General features: G+C 49.4%; 1 protein-coding gene across 1 annotated transcript in view; it reads left to right on the forward strand.

Annotated features, from left to right (window-relative positions):
- ZNRF3 (zinc and ring finger 3) overlaps positions 1–16,330 on the forward strand; it is a gene marked incomplete at its 5' end in the record, with an annotated part of 146,342 nt that overhangs the window by 113,642 nt on the left and 16,370 nt on the right. The gene's annotated exons all lie outside the window — the stretch shown is intronic.

Raw genomic sequence — 16,330 nt, forward strand, 5'->3', positions numbered from 1 at the left:
CAGTCATCTGAAGTCATTTGTTAATGCCCTACATGCCCTCAGCCCTTTCCCCCAGGAGCAGTAGCCCCGTGGGCTGCTTGAGCTGTCGGGCAGGCTTGGGTGCTGTGATTTCTCATGTCTGTGGGATCCCTGAGCCAGGGCAGCTCAGCAGCGCACTGCACAGAAGCCAGGGTGGGGACAAAAGCTTGTGGACCATTTTCCTGCAACCCCTTCATGTGACCAGAAGCAAAGACACCCGAGGCTCCCAGCAGTGGTGAAAGGATGCAACAAGCTTGACTCTAAGCAGCTCCCTTTTGTAGCTCAATGTAGAAGAACCGACTGCATCTTTAGATTTCATTCGTCTGTTTATTAAGTACCTCCTATATCCCAGGTCTTCTGCTAAACGCTGCTGATACAGTGGTGACTCAGATAGACAAGTCCCCTGCCCACAGAGGGCTCACAGGCAGTGAGGGGATGCAGAGGACACCAGCAAGTACACACACACACAACAGGCTGAGTGCAGCCTGTGACGTGCATCGCAAGACCAATAAACAGGGGTGGGAGGGTGAGTGGGGTGTCTCTCCAAATAGGCTGCTTTGAGCTGAGAGCCCAGGGTCAAGGTTCCTGGAAAAAAAGAGGGAAATATTCCCACACCCCTCACCACGTCACAGTGTCCCTGCCTCCGCACCTACCCGCTCCGGCACCTGCTCTTCAGCACATCTGCCGCATGAGGTGTGAGCTCTTGATTCCTGTGATTCCTGTCACTTTCTAACCATCAAATGGCACTTTGCTACCATATATATCCTATCTGCCAAGTAGTAAAACAAGAGCACTCAAGTCTTGCAGAAGGTTAACGGCTTATTTTAGGTATCTTGTTAAATATTATCTACTTGACTATTTGGTGACAACTGCTTTCAAACCCTCTAAAAGTTATATAATGTGCTATGTGATGTAAAAGGATGTACTATATGCAAAATCTTTATTCTAATAATTGCCAAAAACTTACCATGTGGGTTTTTTTTTTTTTTTAATGCTAAGTTGTAGCCTAAGAAACCCAAAGTTTAATTGAAACTTAGTCGGGTTTTGGTGTATTGCTTCGAGTTAACATCCTTCCTTCCAGACTTCTTGCCCTCTCCCAGTGGCTTTAAGAAGGGAAGGAAGGAAAGGGGAAAAAAACAACCCAAAACTGATTAACATGCAGACTGGCTTGGCTGATGAGACTTGTATCTTCTACTCTGAATTAAATAATGTTGCAAGAGGTCAGCTGATCATCCCTATGTCTGTGGTCCTGGTAAAGGTCGCAGTCACAGTTCACGCAGAGCTTCCCGGTGCGTTGACTTTGCCTTCGCTTTAGAATCTAGAGACCAGACCACCCAAGCGCCCTCTCAGCCCGCGATCAGTGCATTTGGGAAGGTGAAGTGGTGTCTGACCACCTACGGAAGACGCAAGTGTGGAGACAGGTTGCAATGAGCTAGAGAACTTTCTCTTTAGAAAAAAGTGAATGGGAAGCAAGGCTTTGCCAGGGCAAGGGGTGTGAGCTCTAGCAAATAAAAGGTTATACTAGAACCCACTTCCTTTGTTTGTTCTACTAAGTAAAGTCTTGCTAACACTGAATAATTATAGTAGGAAAAGCCTGAATGAGGCCATCCTTTCACTTGTTCAATGAAGGTTAATTTAAGGAACTTAAATTCAAGAGTTAATTTAATGAGACTTGAGGTAAAGCTTGAATTTAGGGATTTTTGCAAATTACCTGTTAGAGGCAGTGGAAACAGAAGTGTATTTGTTCCTTAATACGTGAGTGACCTCTTAGTATTTAAGTGATTACTGATTAACCAAGGAGTTTCAAATAAGACTTTTCATATTCTGATTTAAAGTACTTACCCCGGCTGAGAGAGAGCTGGCTTATGTTGGGGTGGGCTGGGGGCAGTAGGGGGGCTGCTGTACCTCACAGAAACGTGACTTCAGCCGGAGAAACATCCCTCCCCTTCTGGGTGAGGCTCCCCCATGTCCTCGGGAGTGTGCACAGCAGTGCACAAAGCCACCTGTGAAACTCATTTTCATCCAGGAGACTTGAAATGGGAGAGAAACGTAACGCTTGCCTAGAGAGAAAGGTGGTCTAGTCCCTGTATTCTAGATGAACTGAGACAGAGGTGCTCCGCCCCCACAAATGGTCTTTGGGGGCAGAGCTGGTGAGCGGCAGAGACGGACTCGGCCCAGCTCAGGAGCCTACTCATTTATTTCCATTCCTGAAGTGGGGCGTTTTCCAGGCAGAAATCTGAGGGTTTGTTGAAGGCCAAAGATGTAAGGCACTGGCCACTCAGCGTGCACCTGCACAGTGTTTTAAGTATAAATTAGGTGTCAACAATTCAGTTGGAAGATTTTAATATAAAAACCTGCATTTCTACCTTCTCTTGAAAAATGAGAAGTTCCGGCAGTGCTGGTGCCCCATCCCTGCTGATTAGGATCACCTGAGCTCCATGGATCCTGCCCCCATCAGACAGACGTGCCCCAACCAGTCTGCCACTGTCCCCACCACTCAGCTGCTTTCCTCTCACCGTGGCAGCATATGTGCTGCCGTCAGCCTTCTACCTGGCCCTGTGGGCAGCTGAGTTTGTGATCTCCATTGCGTGATTTTTAAACTGCTAGGGAAATACCATCAAGGTTGTCTGCGGAAGGTTTAGTGAATCAAGTGTGAACACACCACTATTTTCTGATCATACTCAACAGTGAGTATGAAGAAGAATCCAAGATGGGTTGGATTTGCCAAATTCTTTTATGCCTCTGATTTGTTTCAAGCACTATAAGACCAATGTAGGGTGACCACGTCATTTGTCATCCATGCTAGAACACTTTTGAGAATGGAAGGGGATGCTGTCACTATTCATTATGGTGGGAAGACAAGTGTAAATCACGGCTGTCCCAGGCATGCTGGGGACAGGACATATGACCGTGCTAGGCCTATACGACATGAAAACATGAAGCTTACATTCCATCAACCAGGGTGAGTGAAGTAAAGGTTCATAAGAGGGGCTCACACGGAGGCTACAGTGGTATAGAGATGGTTCTGGAAAAAATGGGCAAGACTTTGCAGAGAAAGGAGGCTTTTGGGTAGGTCCTTGAGCATGAGGAGGGCTTTGAGAGGTAGAGAAGGATCCAGGAGAGCCATTCAGGGAAAAGGAATAGCCTAAGCAAGAAGGTGTTTGTGTGTCTTAATTTTTCAGAATTGGGGCGACCATATGTCAGGAGCACACAGTGCTTTGGAGGCAGACAGCGGGAGAGGGTTTCTGGATTCACGTGATGGTGGTTCCATTAATCTGAGACAAGTAATGTAGGTTTGAGAGAAACTTGGTGGCTGATTTTGGCTGTATTGAATAGGGGCCCTGGAATCCAAGAAAGGGGTGGGGGCTGGGGGTTGGGAAGTCATTAGGGGGGGAGTGTGTTTTCAAACCAAGAGTCTGAATGAGCTTGTCCAGGAAGAAAATATAGACCAGGAAGAGAAAAGGGGCCAGCACAGGATTCCAAGGAAAACTTGGAATAAGGGATGACAAGAGGGGAAAGCCAATAAAAGAGATTGAGGAGTAGTTGAGGAGAGCGGTATGTCAAGAGGAGATTAGTGTTTGGAAATTTCCAGAGGCAAGCAGGCAGTGAGTGGGACCACGTAAGGGTCATCAAGGGGAACCTGAATGTGTGAGAGAGGAGAGAGGCCAGCCCGTGAGCACAGAGCAATGTTCACAGGGTTGTGGACCAGCACAGAGGACAACCCAGGCAAGGGAGCATGACCTTGTCATGCATTCAGTTAACACATGTGTGTCCATTAGTTTTTTTTTTTGTTTTTTTTTGCGGTACGCAGGCCTCTCACTGCTGTGGCCTCTCCCGCTGCAGAGCAACAGGCTCCGGACGCACAGGCTCAGCGGCCATGGCCCACGGGCCCAGCCGCTCCGCGGCATGTGGGCTCCTCCCGGACCAGGGCACGAACCCACGTCCCCTGCATCGGCAGGCGGACTCTCAACCACTGCGCCACCAGGGAAGCCCCTGTCCATTAGTTTTTGCTGCATAACAAACTACCCTGAAACGTAGTATCTTAAAAAACAGCAGTTGTTCTCATTTGTTCATGATTCTAAGGGTCAGCTGAGCAGTTTTGGTCTGGGCCAGCTTGGCTGATCCCTGTGGTCTGCTGGCGGTTCTTTGGGGCCTTGATCGGAACAGTGGTACCTTCTCGGTCCGTGCTCTCATCATCCAGGAGGCTGGCCCAGGCTTCTTCATGTGGTCGTCTCAGGGTTCCCAGCAGTAGAAAAGGGCAAGCCCAGTGCACAGGCACTTCCCAAGCCTCTGCAGGCATCATATGTGCTAATGAACCACTGGCCAAAGCAAGTAACATGACCAAGCTCAAGTTCAAGGGCTGTAGAAATAAACTCCACCTCTTGATGGGAGGAGCCACAAAGTATTGTGGCCATTTTTTCCCCATCTACCCTGACAGGTGTGAATTTCTCGTAACAGTTGGCCAAAGGAGCTATTTGATGCTTTGGGTCAATTGTGTAATTCTCAATTGAGCCAGGAAGGATTGAAGATCACAGTGGAGCAATTTAAATTCTGAAGACTCATCTAATTGTGGAGATTGTTTCAGTTCTGCTCCAAATGAAAACTGAAGGTGGTGTAGGGGAAAACAATGCCACTCGTATTCATGAGAGCAAGCTAAAGAGATTACTAAAGACATTTATATACCTTGTTCAGAACTCAAACCCAAGTTCCTTTCTCTCAAAGCACATTGTCCAATTTGCAGCAATCAACACTTCTTAGCGCTGTGACTCATTTAAGACTAGATCATAGCTGCCATTAATTGGTGCCTTCAGTGTGCCCAAACCGTGGCAAGCACTTTACGCCCATGAACTGTGTGATCCCCTGAACAACCTTACGGAGTCCTGTCACTGGCCCGTTTCTACAGATGAGGCGCCTGAGGATCAGAAGTGACTCGACAGTGGGCACCTATTTAGGAAGTAATAGAATCAGGAATTTAAAAAAATCCCTCAGGCCACTGGGCTCCCAGGACTACGGGCAGCAGGAGCATGTGCACAGGGACATGCACCCCCCTCGCTGCCCCCTCCAGTCCTGACCATCCTCACGTTGATGTGATCTCCTGCGTGACCTGGGAGTCCCCGTGGGCTCCCTACTGCTGGTCCAGCTTTACCATTCACCCAGATTCATTGAGAGTGGATTTGTTTTAGGATGCTGGGACACTTTTACATATCAGAAGGAGGTCTCACCTTGCTCAGTCTGGATAATTTTTAAAACCAGCTTTAGAATTTTCCTATATTAACTAGAATTAACAGCATTCACATGATGAAAGCTATTTGTGTCATAAAAATTTCGCTTTAAGCAATAAGCAATAATGGGAAAAGAATGTTCGTACATTCTGTCCCCACCCCTAATTTTTTAAAGTTCTTAATTGAAGTATAGTAGACATAATAAACAGTATGTATTTAAAGTGTACAATTTGATAAGTTTTGACCTACACACACACACACACACGTCCATGAAACCATGACCACAATCAAAATAATGAACTTCCCATCGCTCCAGAAAGTTCCTTCATGCCCCTTTGAAGCCCTTCCTCCCCCTTCTCTCTCTGTCCCTTGCCAATCTCCACACAACCATTATCTGCTTTCTTCTCTCTAGATTAGTTTGACTTTATATGAATGAAATCATACAATATGTACTCTTTAATCCGACTTCTTTCACTCAGCATAATTACTGTGAGATTCATCCATGTTGATTGTATCAGCAGTTTATTCCTTTTTATTCCTTTTTAAATTTTAAACGAGGAAAGGGAACACTGCTTTTTTTAACTGAACTTGGCCCAGGACTATTGAAGTTACCTACAAAATTGTACATTAACTAACTAATGCCAGTGATGAGTTAATCTATAACTTCATCTGTTAGCTGTTAACGTGACCCCCAAACCTAACCTCCTCTTGACTGTCAGACCCTGATCCTGGGCACCCTTTCTCTCGGGGCTAAAACTGAAGTCGGGCTGTGGGGCTTGGGGAACCCAGTACTTGTGAGTCTTGGCCGGTCCCTGCCCAGCATCGTATCTGAATGTAGCACATCTTCATGCGCTCATGACAGTGGGACTTTGGGCTTTATGGTGGTGTGACCAGCAGAATAGGAGGAGCTGGGTGCTCAGTGTAAAGCCTGGGCTTCAGTCAACTCTCTTTTATTTATATACCTGAGCTATGCAAATACCCAGTAGAAGCAAACTCAGTATATGGGCAGAAATTAGGGGACTTCTGTATTGTTTCAAAAGTACTCACTTTAGGATTTATTTTTTTATAGTGAACTCAATTGGTATATTTGAAATTATTTTAATTTGCACTTCTTTTCAAGACTCCATCCCCTTTTAAGGCTAACATACACTTGTCTGCTAGCAAGTTCATTACAGTCAACCTTCTTCCTTTCACAAATCAGTTTTTAATAAACTCTTTCCTTAAATGCTTGGTTTCAGACCTCTTAGTATAGGAATGTTCTAGTAAACGATTGCTTTAAATAATATGCAAAATACTTATATTCTTACTAATAGGTGCTGGTTAAATATATCTTTCAGTTATTTGTGGAAAACTAACATTGGATTTCCCTAAGTTTTGATTTTCTCCAAAAGGGAAAACTTAGACATGACAAAACGTAAGGGACTATAAAGAAGTTGGGGGGCAGGGCTGACAGGATGCAGTCAGCTCTGAGTTGAACACCCTCCCCTGCTGCCAGCGGCTCTGACCTCGGGAAGTCACCGCATCCTTTGCAAATCTGGGACGTGGGACTAGGTGCTCTTTAATCCCATTCCAGGACTGAGAGGCACTTAATCGATTCAGATGGACCGTAGTCAAGGTCATTGTTGCCTAAGAGGCCCCCTTTGTCCCTCTGCATGAGGACTGCAGTGACTCTTCAACTGGGCCATGCTGGTGCTCGGGGCTAGGGAAAGCAGGCTCGGTCTCTCCTCTGGATTTGGCTCACTGGTCCTTCCAAATGTCCAGCCTCCTGCAGGGTACACAATTTGCCAGCCAGCCCCCCACCCCCACCCCCCGCCTGCCTGATAGTTGGGTGCCTCTTGAACCAACCTTGGCATATTCTACAATTGTCTGCTTGTTTGCGGGGGGGAGTCCCATGGCACTTTGTAGTTTCAGCTCTCTCCACTTACCACAAACCAGACTGCCAAGCTCCTAGATTGTGAAACAAAGGGTAAGCACCTGGATCATGACCCAGCTCTTTTCCTGTTCTTCTTTTGAAACTTCCCCAACAGGAAAGGCTCTGGGTAATTGATAGAGATTATCCCTGATTCCCTTAATGTACCCTTCTTACTCTTTCCTTTTCCTGGGATTAAACTGTTCCTTTGCAAGAAGTCCTTTTCTTAATGACACAGTCATCGACCTATTATTGACCAAAGGAAGTGATCCAGCCCAACTCCACCTTTCTGCGGTTCATAGTCCCTTTAGTCTGTTTCATTATAATGACTTTCAAAGTTATTAACTGTTTTTTTCAATTTTCGGCACAGTTAAAGGCTATCAAACTGTACTTTAAAATTAATCTGCCTTCTTGAAGCAATAATTGCCCGTATATTTGTTGTTGGATAAGAGAGATGTTTTAATATTTGCTGAGTGAGGGTTCCGTGCACAGGATGATGAGTTGAGGTCTGATGTAAAGGGGAGACACGTGAGCCCTGTCAGCAGGCACCTTTCTTCCCCCCCCGCCACCCCCGCCTTCCCTTCACTCAAGGAAGTATTTCTTGCTGTGCACGCAGGGCCCCTAGTGTGACTACTGGAGCTCCAAGTTAAGAGGGACTAAATCTTCTAGGACTGAGCCTGTTCAGCATACGATTGTACCATCATGGTAGGCATTCAAGAAATATGTGTTAAATTAACTCCTGGGGAAGACGGTCACTTAGAATTACACGTTTCCCTGTAAGCACATAGTGAGCAGACTGAGCTTGTGTAGGGGTCAGAGAACCCTTTTCCAGAGAAAATAAAATTCCAGTTAGTGATCCAAAAATGTCAGTAAACTATAGGGGCTGCTTGGACACTGTGTCACAAACTAACCTGTGGGTGTGCTGCCTGCTACTGAGAGAAAGAGTCAGTAAGTAGTAGGCAGTGTTTATATGATGGCCTTAGGAGTGGACTGTAATGCGTAATCACCATGCAACCGAGCACCGCCTCTTCCCTTCGTGGGACTTGATGTGTTTGCAGGGTCTGTGGCCTCAGCCAGCGCCTTGTGTGTCCAGCTCCTGGCCAGCCTTCCCTTCCTCTTCATCCGGGCAGCTTGGTCTCCATGAAGCCCTTCCCGACCACGCCAGCCCATAGCACACACCACCCCCACATCCAGGCTCATCTGTTCCAGACCTGTTTGGAGCCTCCCTCAGGGTGGTCCCACACAGTTGGGCTCTTGATCCATTTGCTTCCCCTGTTGGTCCAGCTCCCTCTCTCTAAGTCAGGAGATTGCAAGCTCTGCACAGGTGAGCTCTCATTCCCAACTGCTTTGCAGCCCAGGTGGTGGGGCAGGATGGGACTGTGAACCCAGGAGCAGGAAGTACCATTGCCTGACACCGGGCAGGGATGCCCGACAGCATCTTTTTCCTCCAGCTCAGGTCCTTTCTAGGCCTGAGGAAGGCCTGCTTGGTGCCTATTCAGCTTTTCTCCTTCCCCTTCCGTCATCACCACCATTGTTGTGACTGTTTATTGAGCGCCAGGCCTGGAATGCATTCGGAAAAAAATAAGAGTGTACTTTCAATGTGGCCTTCAGCTTGTTGGCCTATAGAAATGGGATTCTAAGGCTTGTTCTTTGAATTAGACACTAAAATATGTCCTTTCTGGGTTTAACTCACATTGTGTTCTATAGCCTAACCTGTGATCTGAGCTGCTGCAGCCTGTATGCCCCCTCCACACGCATAGTCCCATCACCAGAATCACTCCTAACGGCAAAGCAGTCGTGACTTACTGCAGGGAAGTGGAGATTAGGTGGGCAGTTGGCATCCAAGTTCTATGACTTGGTTAGCTCAGTGTGTGTTTGCAGACTTCATTCAGGAAAGCATGTGTTTTAGGGACTTCCCTGGTGGCGCAGGGGTTAAGAATCCACCTGCCAATGCAGGGGACACGGGTTCGAGCCCTGGTCTGCAAAGATCCCACATGCCACGGAGCAACTAAGCCCGTGCACCACAACTACTAGCCTGTGCTCTAGAGCCCACGAGCCACAACTACTGAGCCTGTGTGCCACAACTACTGAAGCCCACGTGCCTAGAGCCCGTGCTCCGCAACAAGAGAAGCCACGGCAATGAGAAGCCCGCGCACCGCAACGAAGAGTAGCCCCGCTTCGCTGCAACTAGAGAAAGCCCGCGCGCGGCAACAAAGACCCAACACAGCCAAAAATAGATAAATAAATAAATTAAATAAATAAATTTATTTTTTTTTAAAAAGCATGTGTTGGGGCTTCCCTGGTGGCGCAGTGGTTGAGAGTCCGCCTGCCGATGCAGGGGACGGGGGTTCGTGCCCCGGTCCGGGAGGATCCCACATGCCGCGGAGCGGCTGGGCTCGTGGGCCATGACCGCTGGGCGTGCGCGTCCGGAGCCTGTGCTCCGCGGCGGGAGAGGCTACAACAGTGAGAGACCCGCGTACCGCAAATAAATAAATAAATAAATAAAATAAAAAAGCATGTGTTTTGTGAAGAAAAATGGGACTTAAACTTGAAAATAGCATTCTTGAAATTCTTGTCTTTCTGAATTTTCATCATCCTATTATCACAGAAGACTTTGGAACTTACATTCTATTGCTCTGTCCAGTCAGGGGGTGGAGGGCCCTGGACTCAGGGAGGTCCTAAGCTGTGAACCCCAAAGCCTGCCCTGTAAGGAGTAGATAGTTGCTGTTATGCCACAGTGCCTCCCCCCAGCATCTGTGCCCCATGGCATTTGCTGCCTGCTGGGTTCCAGGTACCCTGCCTGCTGGGGGCCTGGTGACCGGAGGATGCCTGGGATAGTGGCTGCCCACCCCCAGACCTTTGACTATGAGAGCCCCAGGCTTCTGCTTGGGGCAGGGGGGAGGTGTATCATTCCCACAGCCAGACATGCCAAGAAGCTCAACTGCTTATTGCCTTGAAGCACATTTTTCTGAGAGCTTTCCTTAAGTCTGAGTTACAGTAGCCCAAGTGGGTTTCTAGAAACCAAATAGTCTAACTGAGAAAGGAATCTGGCAGTTCCAGGAGGGGAGGAACAAGGGATGGGTGAGCTGGGCTTGAGAAACACACTCCCACCACCCTGTCCTCTGACCTCCTTAAGGTCTTTGTCTGGTGGGTCCCTATCTTGGCTGTGCCCAAGGATCAACCCGGGGAGCTTTCAGGCCTACAGAGGCCGGGTCCACTTCTAGCCTAGTGCCCCCCAGTCTCCAGGGAGGGGTCTGCCCCTGTTTTTAATATTTATTTATTTATTTGGCTGCCTCGGATCTTAGTTGCAGCATGTGGGATCTTAGTTCCCTGAGCAGGGATCAAACCTGGGCCCCCTGCATTGGGAGCACGGAGTCTTAGCCACTGGACCACCAGGGAAGTCCCTGCCTCTGTATTGTTAAAAAGCTCCCCAGAACATTCCGATGTGCGGCTCTGACAGCCACTGACCACCTTCTGCCTGTTTTGGTGCCTAAACCGTGAGGTTCCTATGTGTATATGGTATGCAATACACTCAGGTCGACTTCCAGAACCTTCCGAAGGTACAGTCACCATGAGTCCCAAGTGCCTGCCACTCTGGGTGGGAACTGGACCTGCAGGAGGGTTCAGACAGGGTGCCTCAGCTCTCCTTCCTGGAGAGGAGAGGAACCCTGTATGCAGATGGTCAAGGGGAGGGCTGGGCACCCCAAGGAAACACTCACAGTGTATGTGCTGTGTCGAGATGGAGATCCGGCCGAAGTGCTTACCGTGTGCCAGGCATCTTCTCATCTTGCCTGTTAGCATTATCCCCATTGTTCAGGTGAACAAATGGGAGCTGAGAAAGGTGGTCACGTCTACTCACAGCCAGAGCTGGGGAGATGAGCCCGAATTTGGACGCAAGCAGTGTGAGGTGACAGCTCCACCCCCTGCCCTTCCCCCATGGCAGTGCTAAAAAGAACCCGGGTTGGCCCACCCATTCACAAGTCACCTTCAGGCTGTGTTCTTCCTCAGGGCCACCGTGGCTGGGGGCCAGACAAGAATAGCTAGGCTGAGGGGGACCCAGCTGGTAACACTGCCCAAGGCAGGTGTGGGAAGAGATTTGGTTCTGTTGCTGTTACAAATGATTTTGGTGTGAAGTTGAGATAATGAAACTATATCATTCTTAAATTCTAATACAAGTCACAGATACAAGGAATCAATACAATAGGGTATGCCGAGGACCATATGGAAACAAGCTTCGTAGATCCTTAAGAAGTATACAGGGTGAAGGTTGTACTGTTTGTGAACTTGCATTGGCTAAAGAGCAATGGATATAACTCCTCTGAATGAAAGAGCCTCTAATGAAACAGGCATGAGCTTTCAAAGCAGCTAACCTTGTACAAAAGTAGAACTTTCCACCCTGCCATCCCTCCTTATGTTGACTATATGAGCTGCATGACATTTCTAAAGGGAGCTTTAAAGATGGAGTCCATGGGACTTCCCTGGCGGTCCAGTGGTTAAGACTCTGTGTTTCCAATGCAGGGGGCATGGGTTCGATCCCTGGTTGGAGAAGAAAGATACCACATGCTGTGTGGCATGCCCCCCCACCAACGCCCAAAAAAAAAGATGGAGGGAGTCCAGATGGGTTAGGATAAGAGATATCTGGAATTTCCTTGTGGGGTTGGGAAATACAATACTTACATAAGCTGTCAATGGACTACCTGAGTTTCAGCATTCATGTTTATACTTGTGCACATACCTCCATCATGCTTGATTTTTGGAAGCCCCTAGGATAACATGAGTGTTTCTGTAGCCTGGGATTATGGAGAGAGGCTGATGTCAAATTGTCAGCTCTCTACTACTCCATGGCTGTGTGATGTAACTTCTGAGCCTCCAGCTGTGAAATGGGAATCAGCCCCACCTCACCTGCAGATGCTGTGCAGATTTAGTGCTATTTGAAAGCGCTCATTGCCTTGCCCCATACAGAATAAGTACTTTCCTTACTTTTCCCTCTTGGAGTCTGATGCTTTGGGGCAGTAATGTCCCAAGACCAGGCAAGGGAGCCCCTGCTTCTAAAGCTTCTGGCCACCTGGTGACGAGTCCAAGAGGAAGTCCCCTTCTAAATCATTTCCGGGATCCCCACATTGCCCCAAGATGACCCTGTGCTGGCTTCCAGGACCTTGCAGACCTCTTCTCCAAGACCCTCCTCCTGGGCGCAGACTATCCTAGCAGCATACCCATCTTCCCAAGGAGGGTGGACAGACCTTGGCCTCAAGGCTGGGGTGTCCACTCGCATGTGTGTAAGCCCCCCTCAAAATGCACAGTGGGCCAGGGGTGAGCTTTCTCCACACTGACACATTCTGACAAGGAGTTAGAGAAATCTCGGTTGGAACCTGACCTTTCAGGTCTTTATGAAGGTGTATATGTTAAGATAGAGGGTAGCATAGATTTTATTTAATGGTTTTTTAGCTTTGTCCCAAGCCCCAGAAATGTTAGGAGCAAGCCTGCTTCGGGCATGCAGAAATTCTTTCATCCAGATTCCTTTCCTCTTAATAAAAATAAGAAAGTCATATAATCAAAATATCTTGGGTTTTTGTTTTGTTTTGTTTTTTCAGTTTGCCACCTGATTCAGGAATTCTCTACCATGTTCCTTTGCCTCATCACAAGTTTTGCCTGGGGTGCTGGGTAGGCAGCTTCTGGACCTCCACGAGTCCAGCTGAACCAGGAGAGGGTCTGGAATGTGCATCTGACAGGCATTCCAGAGGCTTCGTGCAGTTTGGGGCTCAGTGGTACTCAGCCCTACCTGAATTTTAAAACTAACTGGGAAACTATGAGAAAAATACTTCCGTGGGGCTCCATTCCACATAGATGAAATAGGCATCTCGAGGGGCGGGCGGGGCCCAGTTGCCTCCCCAATGGGCCAAGGTTGAGAAGCAAGTCCACCCAGCTCAGCCTCAACAAGAGCCCCGCCTCCACTCTCCTGATGGAAGGGAGACTGTAGGGTCTTCAGACTTTGCAGGCACTGTTGTTCCTTATTAAGCCCCATTCCGCCACCTAATTAACACTTGTTTATAAACAAGTGTTCGCTGCCATATGCAGAGAAGGGGGTGGTCCTTTTTGAAGTTTCTAGTTGCTGACTTTGTAAGGCTTGGCCTGAAGTGGGACTTCTGGAAACTCAATCCGGGATAGCTAGCAGCTAACAGGTTCTTCCAGAAGTTTCTCTTGCAGCCATAGACATCTCACTAAACAAGCCAACTGCCGATGTTTTTCCATAACACCCCCTGACCCGGCAGTGGCGACGGAGCGGAGGGTGTGGACAGCTTCCTGGGTTTTGGTGCTCCTTGTCAGGTGTTAAAACAAAGAGGATCATTGTGTTTCTTGGAACTGGCCTAAATGTCTATGTTTAAGATTAAGATCTAGGGAAACGCATTTCCGTTTGAGACCCAGTATTTTCTGATTGTGAAGGGCACCAACCTGGTAATGGCGCCGTGACACGGCCGCGGCCTCCAGCCTCTTCTGCCGGTTCATTTAGGAGAAATTAAGTGGGGCTGCTACATATTTTGAGAATAAATAACGCTAAACTTAGGCAGCCTTAACCACTAACTTAACCGCTGAGTTCTCGCTGCTACATGTCTCCTAAATAGATAAGCGTAATCTTCACTAGGACTTAAAATGCATCACCTTCGTTCCGGAGCTCAGAACCTGCAGCCGACAGGAGACTTTGGAGGCTTAATGACTTCAATTATGGCGAGGAGTACCTTCTCCGGGTGGGAAGGGCCCGGCCGGCGAGCTAGGGTCAGAGAAGGCCGGATGGGAGCCCGACCCCGCCCCCCCCCCGAAGGCGGCCCCACCGGGTGGGGGGAGGGGCTGGGGGTGTGGGGAAGCCGAGGGGGAGGGACCGGGGACGGGGGTGGCCGCGGGGCCTCGGAGTTCTGAGCCGTGTTTGTGGCTCTGGCGCTTTGATCTCTGGCCAGGGAAACCTGGAAGGTCAGGCCCGGCTGCAGCCAAGCCCCGGAGCCGGGAGCCGGTGGAGCGGGCCGGGCTGCGCCACCCACCTGCACCCCCCACCCGCCTTCTCCCGCCGCGGAAAGTGAGCCCGCCTGGCTGCCCGGCACCCCGACCTCCACTCCGTTGGGGGCTGTTTTGTGTTGGTCTGCCTTAGGTCTGCCTTGGGTTAGGGGCTCCAAGTCGTGACAGTAAACTAGCCAAATGCCCCGCACGTTTGGTTTGCAAAGATCGTGTTTGTTGTACATACTGTAAAAGAAACCAGGTTATTTTTTAAGCTATGTGCCCCCCTTCCTTCCTACCCCCTACAGATTCCCCCAGAGCTGCAGGTGATTCCCCTGACGGTTTGTGCACGTTAAGGTGTTAGGGTCGGTTTTTTCTGGCCACTTCTGATGCCCCGCCCCCTTCTTGGCACCAGGATTTTCTCACCAGTTACCCATGTGCGCTGGTGTGTGACCTCATTTCCTATGGAATGAAAGGTTTCTGTAGGAAAACAGGGCTCTTGGTGAGACGGGCCTTGCAAGCCCCCTTGCCTGGCAAGAGTGTCCCCTGTTGTGCAGTGACTCATGCTTCAGGGCACAGCAGCTGACCAGAATGCTCAAGAGCCCGGTGCCTGGGTGGTCACTACTCAGTGAAGAACACGGGGGAGGAGGAAAGGAAAAAGTGAGGAGGGCAGCTTTAAAATCCACTTAGTGGCCTCCAGAGGGAGGGGCATAAAGGGACGTGGTGAGCTCTGGATTGTTTGCACTGGGGTGGGAGCAGCCAAGAGAGACTGGTGGCCGTCAGGTGGGGTGTCTCTGGGTCTGGCTGGTGGGTCTCTGTCGTGTTGACAGGCCCTTGCCCCTCCCTGGCTACAGGAGCAGGCCCTGTGGCAGTGGCAGCCTAAGCAGGGCTTGTTACCGGCCCTGGGTTCCTGGCAGTGATGTGCTTGAAGCTCAGGCCTCAGGTGGATGAGCCTCGCAAGCCTGTGCTTTTAGTCACTCATTGCTCCACCTGAGGCCACCACTGAGTTTAGAGTTTGGAATCTGCGGCCAGTTCCCAGGATCTTCACAGCAGGTGGGGAGGGCAGGCCACTGTCCACACACTCTCCCCTGTGTGGTGCAGGCCATCTTTTTCCATCAGTCTTTTAGGCTGAAGAAAAGCAAAGTTCCCCTAAGTGATATCGGGAGAAAACTGTGAAAATCCACATCTCCTGCTGTTTGTCCCTGTGGATATGCCCAAAGCTGATCGTTTGGTCAGCTTTCCTTTGAAGAGAGTTCTCAGGGAGGCTTGCATTCCTCCCTCGAGTAGAAAGGGCAGACTCTGCAAGTGCACAGGCTCGTTTTCTGAGAGCTCTGACATCGGAGATGTGTTCACAAGAGGCCTGGGACCCCATAAAGATCCACCACGAGGCAGAGCCACTTTCAGTGACTGGGGTCGAGGTTGCCCAGGGAGAATAATTCCTACATTAGAACCAACCACCAATTAAAGACCCATCAGCAAGCACTACAGCAGAAGACGTGCATGCGGTTAATAAGAAACCAAATCCCGAACATCTGCAGTGCGGAGAATCTTGAGTTCCAAGAAGATATGGTAGAGAATTGGACCTTCCACAATTCAGGAGTCAAAGGAAACAGGAGATCAGGTGGCCTGGAGCGAGCTACAGCCTGCGTTTGGAGTAGCAGGGCCCAGGGTGTTTGATGCTAACCCCAAGGGCAAAAGCTCATCCTTTTTAGGTTAAGCAACAGACATTTCTTGGCCATTTACCATGTGCCAGGCTCTCTGCGGGATTCTGGGCATTGAGCAGGAAAGAAGTCTGAGGCCTTGGCTGCCCTCTAGTGAGGGAGGCACTTTAAGTAAACAGTTACAGTGTGATGTCTCAAGAGGTGCACCCGTGGGACTCAGAGGCAGGCTGCAGGCCAGGCAGTGTGGAGGGAGTGACACCCAAGGCAGGGAGAGTTAGAGGAGGCAAGGTGGGCTTTGGTGAGACGCGGTGTGTTTCCCCAGCAGGTGGGCAGGCTCACCTATAGAGGCTCCTCCTAGTCAGGCTCTGGGGCTGGAGTGTTGAGTTTGCTAAAAGCCAGGGAAGTCACATCTTATTCTAAGAGCAGACACAGAGTCGTTCGGGGAGAGTGGGGCAGGTCAGATCTGTGGTTTATTGACTAGAAAAGTCCCTCTTGTGCTGCGTGGAGACCCTACCAGGGGCAGGCGGGGTGGACTA

This window comes from Hyperoodon ampullatus (genome assembly GCF_949752795.1).
Source record: "Hyperoodon ampullatus genome assembly, chromosome: 13".
NCBI classification, from domain to species: domain Eukaryota; kingdom Metazoa; phylum Chordata; class Mammalia; order Artiodactyla; family Ziphiidae; genus Hyperoodon; species Hyperoodon ampullatus.